At 37.6% G+C, this 9,833-nt stretch overlaps 1 pseudogene; it reads right to left on the minus strand.

Moving 5' to 3' along the window:
• Nucleotides 1-4,249: 4,249 nt before the first annotated feature.
• On the minus strand, nt 4,250-6,039 carry LOC141499197 (CCHC-type zinc finger nucleic acid binding protein pseudogene; annotated as a pseudogene).
• Nucleotides 6,040-9,833: the final 3,794 nt, after the last annotated feature.

The following is a 9,833-nucleotide window of genomic DNA, read 5'->3' on the forward strand; positions in this document are numbered from 1 at the left end:
GTGGATGAGTAACCTACTACATTCTACAAAAATACCATTGGAGATCTGTGAGTTGCCATGTTAGTTTAAATTGAGATTTTTAATTACTTGAAACAACATTTTTCAGATCTTCTTTAGTCTATTTTTAATAATTTAAGAATGCATTGCTCACTTTTTGGGTGGTATTATCTTTTGTCTCCTTCCCTCAGAAAGGTGTCAGTCTAAATATGATAGGATTTTATCAGGAAGATTAGCACTAAGTATATGAATATCTCAGTTGTGAATGGTAGAGCTATATGTCTATATCTATCTCTACATCTAGAGATAAGAGATAATTCACTTAGCTATAGATAGATATATAAGAAAAATTTTATGTATATCTGAATAGGTTTCTGTCGAACTCTGTCTAAATTTAATAATGAATGAATTGGATTATTCATTGTTTTGGAAATTGAGAGCTCCTACACATTTAGGGATCAATTTTCTAGCTTCTACTTTACTTTATTAAAATAAATTTAATTAGTCAAAAGTTCAATGAAAGATAATGACAAAAGAAAGGTAAGAATTCAAGTTGATTACTTCTGGAAGTTTGCCTTGGGATACTAGACCTACCACTTTGTTATAAGAGAAACAGTCTGGAAGGTCTTTTCCAAATTTAAGTTATCTTATTCTATTCAGATTGATTTTTATAATATTTTCTAGTATTTTTCTCCTTGAAAAAACATCTTAATTGTTATTTTCCATTCTATCTCTTTTATACATATACTGGTCCTCTTCTTATATTCAGGCATCTCTGAGTTTACTCAGAGTGGTAGTTAGTGACCCAGAAATGACCTTGACCAATTATTTTCATACCACAAGACTTCTGTCTGGGCTCAGTAGGTTTCTCTATATAATTTACCTCAATAATCCTTCCCTTCTACAGTTTGGCTTTCTGACTTTCTAAAATATGCATTATCTACTTGTACTACTTCAGACTTCATTATATTTTATGTTAGTTTTCTGATATTAAAAAGACAACTTTTTAAAATTTTAAACATTTATTATTTTTTAAAATTTGAGATATTAATTTGTGTGTACTTCCATGTAGGCCAAAAATTCTATGTTTCATAACAACAAAAGAGGGGAAAACAAGTTTGCTTAATATATCCATGATGCCCTATTTAGAACTTGACCTCCTAGAAAATCTGGTTTCAAAATAGGGAATAGCAAAGCCAGAAAACCTTTGTTTGAATTCTGTCTTTGCTACTTATTGCTTCTATGACCTTGGGGAAATAATTTCACTTCCTTGGGTCTCAGTTTTCTCATCCGTAAAATGAAAAGCATTGAACTAGATGACCCAAAAGGTCATTCAGTTCTCTAGCCATATTGTCTCCTTCATTAGATTGTGAGCCCCTTGAAGGTAGGATCTTTTTTTTTTTTTTTTGCCTTTCTTTGTCTCCCTTTTGTTTTAGCATAGTGTCAGTATGGTACTTGATAAATGATGACTTGACTATCAGAATGACTTCAGTCTCTTTCCAGAAACAGATGTTTTTCCAGAAAATATGTTTTTTTCTGGAATTGTCCATGGTTCCTAGAATCAATATTCACTAAAATGGATTCTATTGGTTGTCTTGAAAGTCACCATTGTAGTTAATGGAGACCCTCAAAAACATCATTTGTAGAGTATCTTAGAAATATTGTCAATTGAATATATATATATATATGTTACTTTTTATAGGATTTTCATCAAAAGTGATTTTTTGGAATTCTTTTGACAGCAGACAGATAATAGATAAGGGAATTATTCTAATACTCTTTTAAGAGGAATGTTTTCTCCCCCTCCTCACTAAAAGCAACTTTATTGACAACTAATTGGTTAGGTGTCCATAACAAATGTTATCAAATGTTTGATGAGGGTGGGAAATGGGAAACCAAAAGCAATAAAAGTAACTATTAATTCATTAGTCTTTACTCATTGACCTCATCCTCCACTTTTCTGTTACACTCTCTTATCTACTAGACACCCTCTCTTGGCTACACTGGATTCACTTCTAGTGATTCTTATAGGTCCCTCTCAGTCTCCTTTACTGGATTATGGCTCTATTACTACCTTTTCACACCTGATGCATCATGCCTGAAATGCATTTTGTCCTTACTTCTGACAAACTTCTACCAAACTTCCTTGAAAGCATAGCTCAGAGTCAACACTATTCAAGGTCTTTTCTGATCCCCCTGGATATTATCTTACTTTGTATCAGTGGAGTTAGCATGGTCTAGTGAATGGAGGGACCTTGGGATCAGAAACATCTGGATTCAGGTTCTGCCTTGGGCACATACTGGATATGTGACTATGCATAACTATTCAACCAGACTAACTCTCTAAGGTTAACTGTATGTCATAGGCAAGTTTGGGTTCCTTATAATAAGGAAATCACATGTCTGGATTAAACATACACACATACGCACACACATGGATCAAGGTGAGAGGAATAACCCCGCAAGTAGATTTTAGAACCTAAGATATAAGAATTTTCCCAGTAATCTCTTTTGTCTATTCAGTTATGGATCCAACTCATTGTTCATTTTCAGTTCCTATTAGAGAGCTCTTTATGGATGATAACAAGAAATCATTAGAGAAATATTTATAAATTTGTTCCATTTCAGATCTCTGATTATAAAAATAAAAAACTGACATCTATACTGTAGTTTAATGTTTGCTTGTCTTTTTTTTTTGAAGAAGGTATTTCAAGCATCATTATTCCCATTTTTTGGATGAAGAAAATGAAATTTAGAGAGTTGAAATGACTTTCTTTTTTTTAGGTTTTTGCAAGGCAAGCAGGGTTAAGTGGCCTGCCCAAGGCCACACAGCTAGGTAATTATTAAGTGTCTGAGACTGGATTTGAACCCAGGTACTCCTGACTCCAGGGCTGGTGCTTTATCCACTAGGCCACCTAGCTGCCCCTGAAATGACTTTTCTATGGTGAAATGGTTAATTATATCTGAGCTGGGATTCAGTCTAATGTCTCCTGTCTCCAACACCACCCCCATTCCTCCTTTCTACTGAGCCACAGTCACCTCTAAGATTCTAAAAGATTGACTAGTGGTCGATAAATCAAGAAGCAAAGCTCAAAAAATTAAAAATGAAATTAGATTACTTGATGGGTATTTGCAAAGTAGCTAGCAACTCCAGGGAACAAAGGGAGATACCCACATAGAAGTTACACTTACCACTCACATATAGATTATACACAAAGAGATAATATATAGGGTGAAATTGTTGTAGTTTAGTCATTTTAATCATGTCTAACTCTTTGTGACCCCATTTGGGGTTGTCTTGGCAAAGATACTGGAGTGGTTTACAATTTCCTTTTCCAGCTCATTTTACAAATGAGGAAACTGAGGAAAATAGGGTTAAAAACTGAGTTACCCAGTAGCACATAGTTAATAAATGTCTAAGGCTGAATTTGAACTCAGGAAGATGAGTCTTCCTGAAATTACTGGTGGCAAAAGGAATTTATCAAGTGAGGCCACCCAGACATTTTTTTTGTGAAGTTGATTAATAAGGAATGGATATTAGGTAATTTTGGAGAGAATGTCTTACTTAACTTTTGGGTCTTAGGAGTTGGAAGATCAGTTTGTTCCAATGGGAATGTTTTCTCTGTAGTTAATCCTATCAGAATATTTTGTTGGGGCTAGAAGTTTCTAAAAGAGTGAAGAACTTGTTCAAGATAGAATCTTTTGGTTGAATAAAATAAAGACTGAATGTCTATTTACACAATACTATACCTCCATTTCTTTGAACTCTAAGGTTACTTTTGGTGGGGGGGAGAGTGAGAGGTTTTTTCTCCAAATTCAAAGAAACACAGATTTAAATCCATTTCCTTCCCAAGAATAAGCTGTATTTCTTTTGGGGAATTATGAAGTGCTTTTAGAAGATCCCAGAGTTTTCCCTGTTGCAAACCAAAAAAACAAATATTCTGCTGAGGATGCTGTATGGTTGTGAATCTTGTAACAACAAGTTTCTGAAGAATTTGGGAGTGGCTTCCAAAGTATGGAGAAATATATGGTGGTTGCAAGTAGGCTGTAATATATAGACTTGGTGTAATTAATTGTAATTCAACATCTCATTTTTCCAGTGTCATGCTATATACAAGAAGTGATATAAGAGATTTCATCAAGGAAATAAACGATTACAAAAGGAGATATGGCTGATCACATGGAAAGAATGAAAAATAATAGGTGGGCAGTCCCAGTGCTGCATTGGTACCTCCAAAATGTACAAAGGCATCTATTCAATGGATATTCCATGGAGGATCTATGAGAACAAGAACAAGAAACAAAAGGGGCAAGAAATGCATGTATGGGCTGCAAACTGTACTGACTGGAAATACTCCTTTGGATAAGATCCATTTCAGTACTTAAAAAGAGCTAAACGCTAAGATAAGTCAAAAAGCATTTATTAAATGCCCTACCAGGCTCTGTGCTAGGTGATAGGGGATACAAAGAAAGACAAAAAACATTTCCTGTCTTCAGGGAGCTTGATGTTTGTCCTTTATTTATTTATTTATTTTAAGTTAAACTTCCCTTCATCCCCCAGCTTCATTGATAGTTTAAAATTACATTTCTATGTTCTAGAACTTCAATTGCTCTTATTTATTATTTATTTTAGGTTTTTGCAAGGCAAATGGGGTTAAGTGGTTTGCCCAAGGCCACACAGCTAGGTAATTATTAAGTTTCTGAGGCCAGATTTGAACTCAGGTACTTCTGACTCCAGGGTTGGTGCTCTATCCACTGTGCCACCTAGCTTCCCTACCATCTGACTTTTAAAAACTGATTATAGCAAATGAAACTCAATAGTTGTCTAAGTATACAAAAATAATATCTTGATTTCTGTGAAAATGCATTTCTCTGTAACTCCTGAATAGCTCTAAATTATTCTTGCTCTGAGCATTGATGTTTACTCTGTGTTTTAGATTTAGTTTTTGAAAAATTTATTCCAAACCTTGCCTTTACCATCTGTATCTTCAGCATTTACATTGTGATGGGAGTTGTTACTGTTTAGGTTTTTATCCTGATTTCTCTCTCTCTCTCATGGCCATTAACAGGCATATACATCTTTTTACTCCCACTTGACTAGATGCTCTATGTAGGGCCTGATACAGATGTTACTGGATGTTATTTAATAACTACTGAGGTCAGACAATACAAGGCCATTATTATACTACAATTAAAGTTACTTATGGAAGTTCAAAGACATTTCCAGAATCTTTTTGCCTCCTGCATGGGATCACATCCAAGAAACCCTGAAAGGGTTTCCTAGTCTGACTCAACTCTTCCCATTTGTTAATCCCTATTCAGGGGGTTCTTTAACAAAGCATTATAATAGCACCTCTACCAAAGTAAACATAAATATATTTTGTAGTTAAATACAGAAAGTCTGTTTTCCACCCCTTTCCTCCTTTTACACGGCAAATAAAACTCACTGGCCTGGGAGTAGCCTCCATCTGCCAACCTTTGGCCAGTGAAGAGGATTCAGAGAAAATAATACAACCATCAATCAGAAAAAGGAGGGGCAACAAAGGGAAATAAGCTGTAACCTCAATTGTGCATTCCCGTGCAAGATGCCCTGACTCTCCATGATAACAGTTGACTTCGTTTGTTTTGCTGCAGTTGATGGCTACATGACCAGTTTCACTACATCTATAGCATTTCACTTTGTTGCAATCTTTGTGAATGTGCCCAAACTCTCCACATGAATAGCACTTCTGCTCATCTGTATGGTCTAAGTCTTGAGCCAAGTGGCCAGACTTGCCACAGTTATAGCAGCACTACCCTTTCTCTTGTTTCGGCTCCTTGCAGTCCTTGGCAATGTGGCCACTGCAGTTATAGCAGAAGATCACAATCCTTGGCAAGATGACCAGACTCACCACAGCAGGAACAGATGTCTGGAAGAGATGAAGAAACAAAGTGGTAACCTCTTCCAGGGCTCTGCATTCCTCGGCCAAGATCTCCTCCAGTAGGGCATTCTTGGTACCAATGGCCAGAATGTCCACACTCGAAACACTTGTTGCTACTCATTACTGCACTTAGATGTTCTAAGATGTCGGAGACAGCCCTCGGTGTTAATGGGGTTGGATGCTCCAGCTCTTGAGGAGGGTAGGGGAACCGGGGGGGGGGAGTAGTAGCACCTGTTGTCCTTCTTTAAGAAGACCATGACATCAGAGAGGAGATTCCACAACAAGCACATGAATTGGATTTGAATATGTGTATGTGTGTGTGTGTGTGTGTGTGGGGGGGTGTTGCTAAGTCACCAGCCTCATTTTTTCTCCTCCAGAACCATCTGGGTCCAGTGAAGCAATCAGGGTTAAGTGACTTGCCCAAGGTCACACAGCTAGTAAGTGTCAGATATCTGAGGTCACATCTGAACTCAGGTCTTCCTGACTCTAGGGCTGGCATTCTACCCACAGTGCCATCTAGCTGTCAGGGAGTTTACTGTATAATGGGGCAGACGACATTCAATAACCATTTACAAACAAGACATAGGTTTCATGGGAGATAATCTCAGAAAGAAAGCACTAGCATTAAAGGAAATTGGGAAACTCTTCTAAAAAGGATTTAGAAAGTCATCTAGTCTAATCCATAATTTTATAGATGAGAGACCTGAGAGTCAGAGAGGTAATTATTACCCCAAATCACATGGGATAGGGCATAGATGAAGAACAAGGACTAGAGCCCCAGTTCCTTGAAGGGTATTAACAGCATTAGGATTCATAAGGAAAGTGGATACAATCCTACACTTTGGCAGCTTCCTGCCCCCATGCTCTATAACTTCTTGCTGACATCTGTTTTAAATGCTTTATTATTAGCAGCTAAGTCATAAAATGGAAATAAACTTAAGTTCTCCCATAAGAGGAAAGGGGAAAACATTGCTGAAATGGAAAAAAAATGAAGGACAATTTTAACTATTTCCTAATGTTCAGGCAATTATTATATCAGGGACATTTAAAATCCATATGTAAAATATAATTATTCCCAGAGCTGAAAAAGCTGACTTTGGCCATTGGGTGTGTGTGTGTGTGTGTGTGTGTGTGTGTGTGTGTGTGTGTGTGTGTGTGTATGTGTGTGTATGAGGGATGGGGGTACAGGGGTACAGAGATCAACTTCATGACAAACTTTTGATTAACATCTTTGCTAGAAAATGTTCTAATTGCTATAGTGAACTACTCAACTGACCTTGTTTTAGGAATATAAAGGAAAATTAAAAAAAATTATTTTCTCTAAAGGAACTCACAGTCTACATGCAAATAAATATGTCCAAACAATATTATAGACACAGGATAAATTAATTGACCATAATGGGCAGTGGGACGGCACTAGTAAGTCAGGGAACCCGCAAGATCTAGTTGAGAAGGTCAGGCATTCCAGGGACAGCTAGTGAAAATGCCTGCAGTCAGAAGATGGAATGTTTTATGCCAGGAATAGCAAGTCAGCCTGTGTTAAGTAGGATGAATAGTACAAGGGAGGGTATAAGCTGTAGGAAGGCTGGAAAGGTAGGAGGGGGCAGGTTATAAAGGGGCTTTGAATGCCAAACAAAGGATTTTATATTTGATCCTGGAGATAATTGGGAGTCACTGAGTTTATTGAAAAAAGGAGACTGGTCAGGTCTGGGTTTTAGAAAGATCTGTTTGACTACTGAATGGGAGATGGGAGAGACTTGAGGCAGGGAGAAGCCTATTACAACCAGAAGCCTATTGCAAAAAACAGTGCAGGTATGAAGAGATAAGGGGCTAAAACAGAGTGGTAGTAAAGTCAAAGAAGAAAGATGACAGAAAGGACAGATGTTGCCCTTCATTCTTGAAAAGGACTAAAATGATATCACTATGTTAGAGTCAAATTAGAATGTGTCTAGCTGTGACTGGGATCAGATCAATATAAACTCAAAATGTTCTGCCATAGGACAAATAGGCTATGTGAACATTTGGAGTGAATTCTCTAAATTTGTGCATCTAGAATTTATTTTTGTGCTACTTCGATTCTGCTTTGCTCATAGAGCGCAACACCTTCTTTGATGCTGGTCCACCATGCTGGGCAGTTCTGTGCCAGCTTCTCTCATGTCACTTAATCAATTCCACAGTTCTTCAGAGAGATTTTGAGATTGTCCTTGTATCTGACCACCATGTAACTACTTGCCTTGTGTGAGTTCTCCATAAAAGACTATTTTATTTTACTTAAGGCAATGGGGTTAAGTGACTTGCCCAAGGTCACACAGCTAGGCAATTATTAAGTATCTGAGGCCGATTTTGAACTCAGGTACTACTGACTCCAGGACTAGTGCTCTATCCACTGGGCTACCTAGCTGACTCCATAAAAGTCTTTTTGACAAGGAAACATTTGGCATTCAAACAATATGGCCAGTCCATCAGAACTGAGCTCTCTGTAGTAGAGTTTGAATGCTAAGCAGTTTAGTTTGAGAAAAGATCTCAGGGTCAGGTACCTTCTCCTGCCAGGTGATCTTCAGAATCTTCCCAAGATAATTCAAGTGGAAGTTATTCATTTTCCTAATCTGGCACTGGTATACTGTCCATGTTTCAAAGGCAAACCACAATGAGGTTAGCACAATAGCTCTATAGACACATTCAGGTTGGTAGTTAATAGCTCTTCTCTCTTTAGAGCCTCTCAAACACTGAGCTAGCCCCTGACATTGTATGCATCAACCTCATTATCCATATGCCTATCCCTGGAAAGTATTCTGTTAAGGTAAGTGAATTTATTTGTAGTATTAAAAACTCCATTTGCTGTAACCAATGGTTCCACATATGGATGATATGGTGCTGGTTGGTGGAACTCCTATATTTTCTTGGTGTTAACTGTTATGCCAAGATTAGCACAAGTAGCAGAGAATCGATCCAAGTTTTATTGCATCTTGGTTTCAGAGACTGCATTGAGTATACAATCTTTTGCGAATAAAAAATCATGCACCAATTGTCCCTGAGAAGGTAGAAGCCTAGCAATTAGTTGGGCCTGGGGAATGAGAGTTGGATCAGTGGAGAATGCTAAATAGGGCTGGATAGATCATAAACCTGAGTGACAAGGAGGATGATGGTGCCTTGAATGATACAGAAAGTTAGGAAGAAATGAGGGTTCAGAGGAGAAATGATATTGGATTCAGTTTTAGATGTATTGAGTTAAAGATGTCTATCTTGAGTTAAAGATGTCTACTGGCTCAAGAGTCAGAATGAGTTCAAATCTGACCTTAGATATTTACTTGTTGTGTCACCCTGGGGAAGTCACTTAACTCTGTTTACCTCAGTTTCCTCATCTATAAAATAAGCTGGAGAAGGAAATGACAAACCACTACAGTATCTTTTCTAAGAAAACTCCAAATTGGGTCACAAGGAGTTGGACATGACTAAAATGACAACATGGGACATTTAATTTGAAATATTCAAAGAAATTGGAAGTTAGCCTAGAGGTTAAGACTAGATAAAAAGATCTGAGAAGCATCTGCCTAGAGATGATATTCAGATTTATGGGAGCTAGTGAGATCACCAACTGAAAAAAACATTTAGGAAGATGAGAAAAGAGCCCAGGACAGAACCTTGGCAGACATCCAGGGTTAGTGGATATGACTAGGATGAAGATCCAACAAAGATTATGAAGAATAGGGGCAGCTAGGTAGAGCAGTGGCTAGAGCCACTGCCCTGGAGTCAGGAGGATTTGAGTCCAAATACAGCCTCAAACACTTGACACTTGCTAGCTGTGTGACCTTAGATAAGTCACTTAAACCTTGATTGCCTTGCATCCAGGGCCATCTCCAAGTCATCATGATTCATATCTTCCCACTAGACCCAGAGGGCTCTAGAGGAGAAAGT

This window comes from Macrotis lagotis, chromosome X (assembly GCF_037893015.1).
Source record: "Macrotis lagotis isolate mMagLag1 chromosome X, bilby.v1.9.chrom.fasta, whole genome shotgun sequence".
NCBI classification, from domain to species: domain Eukaryota; kingdom Metazoa; phylum Chordata; class Mammalia; order Peramelemorphia; family Peramelidae; genus Macrotis; species Macrotis lagotis.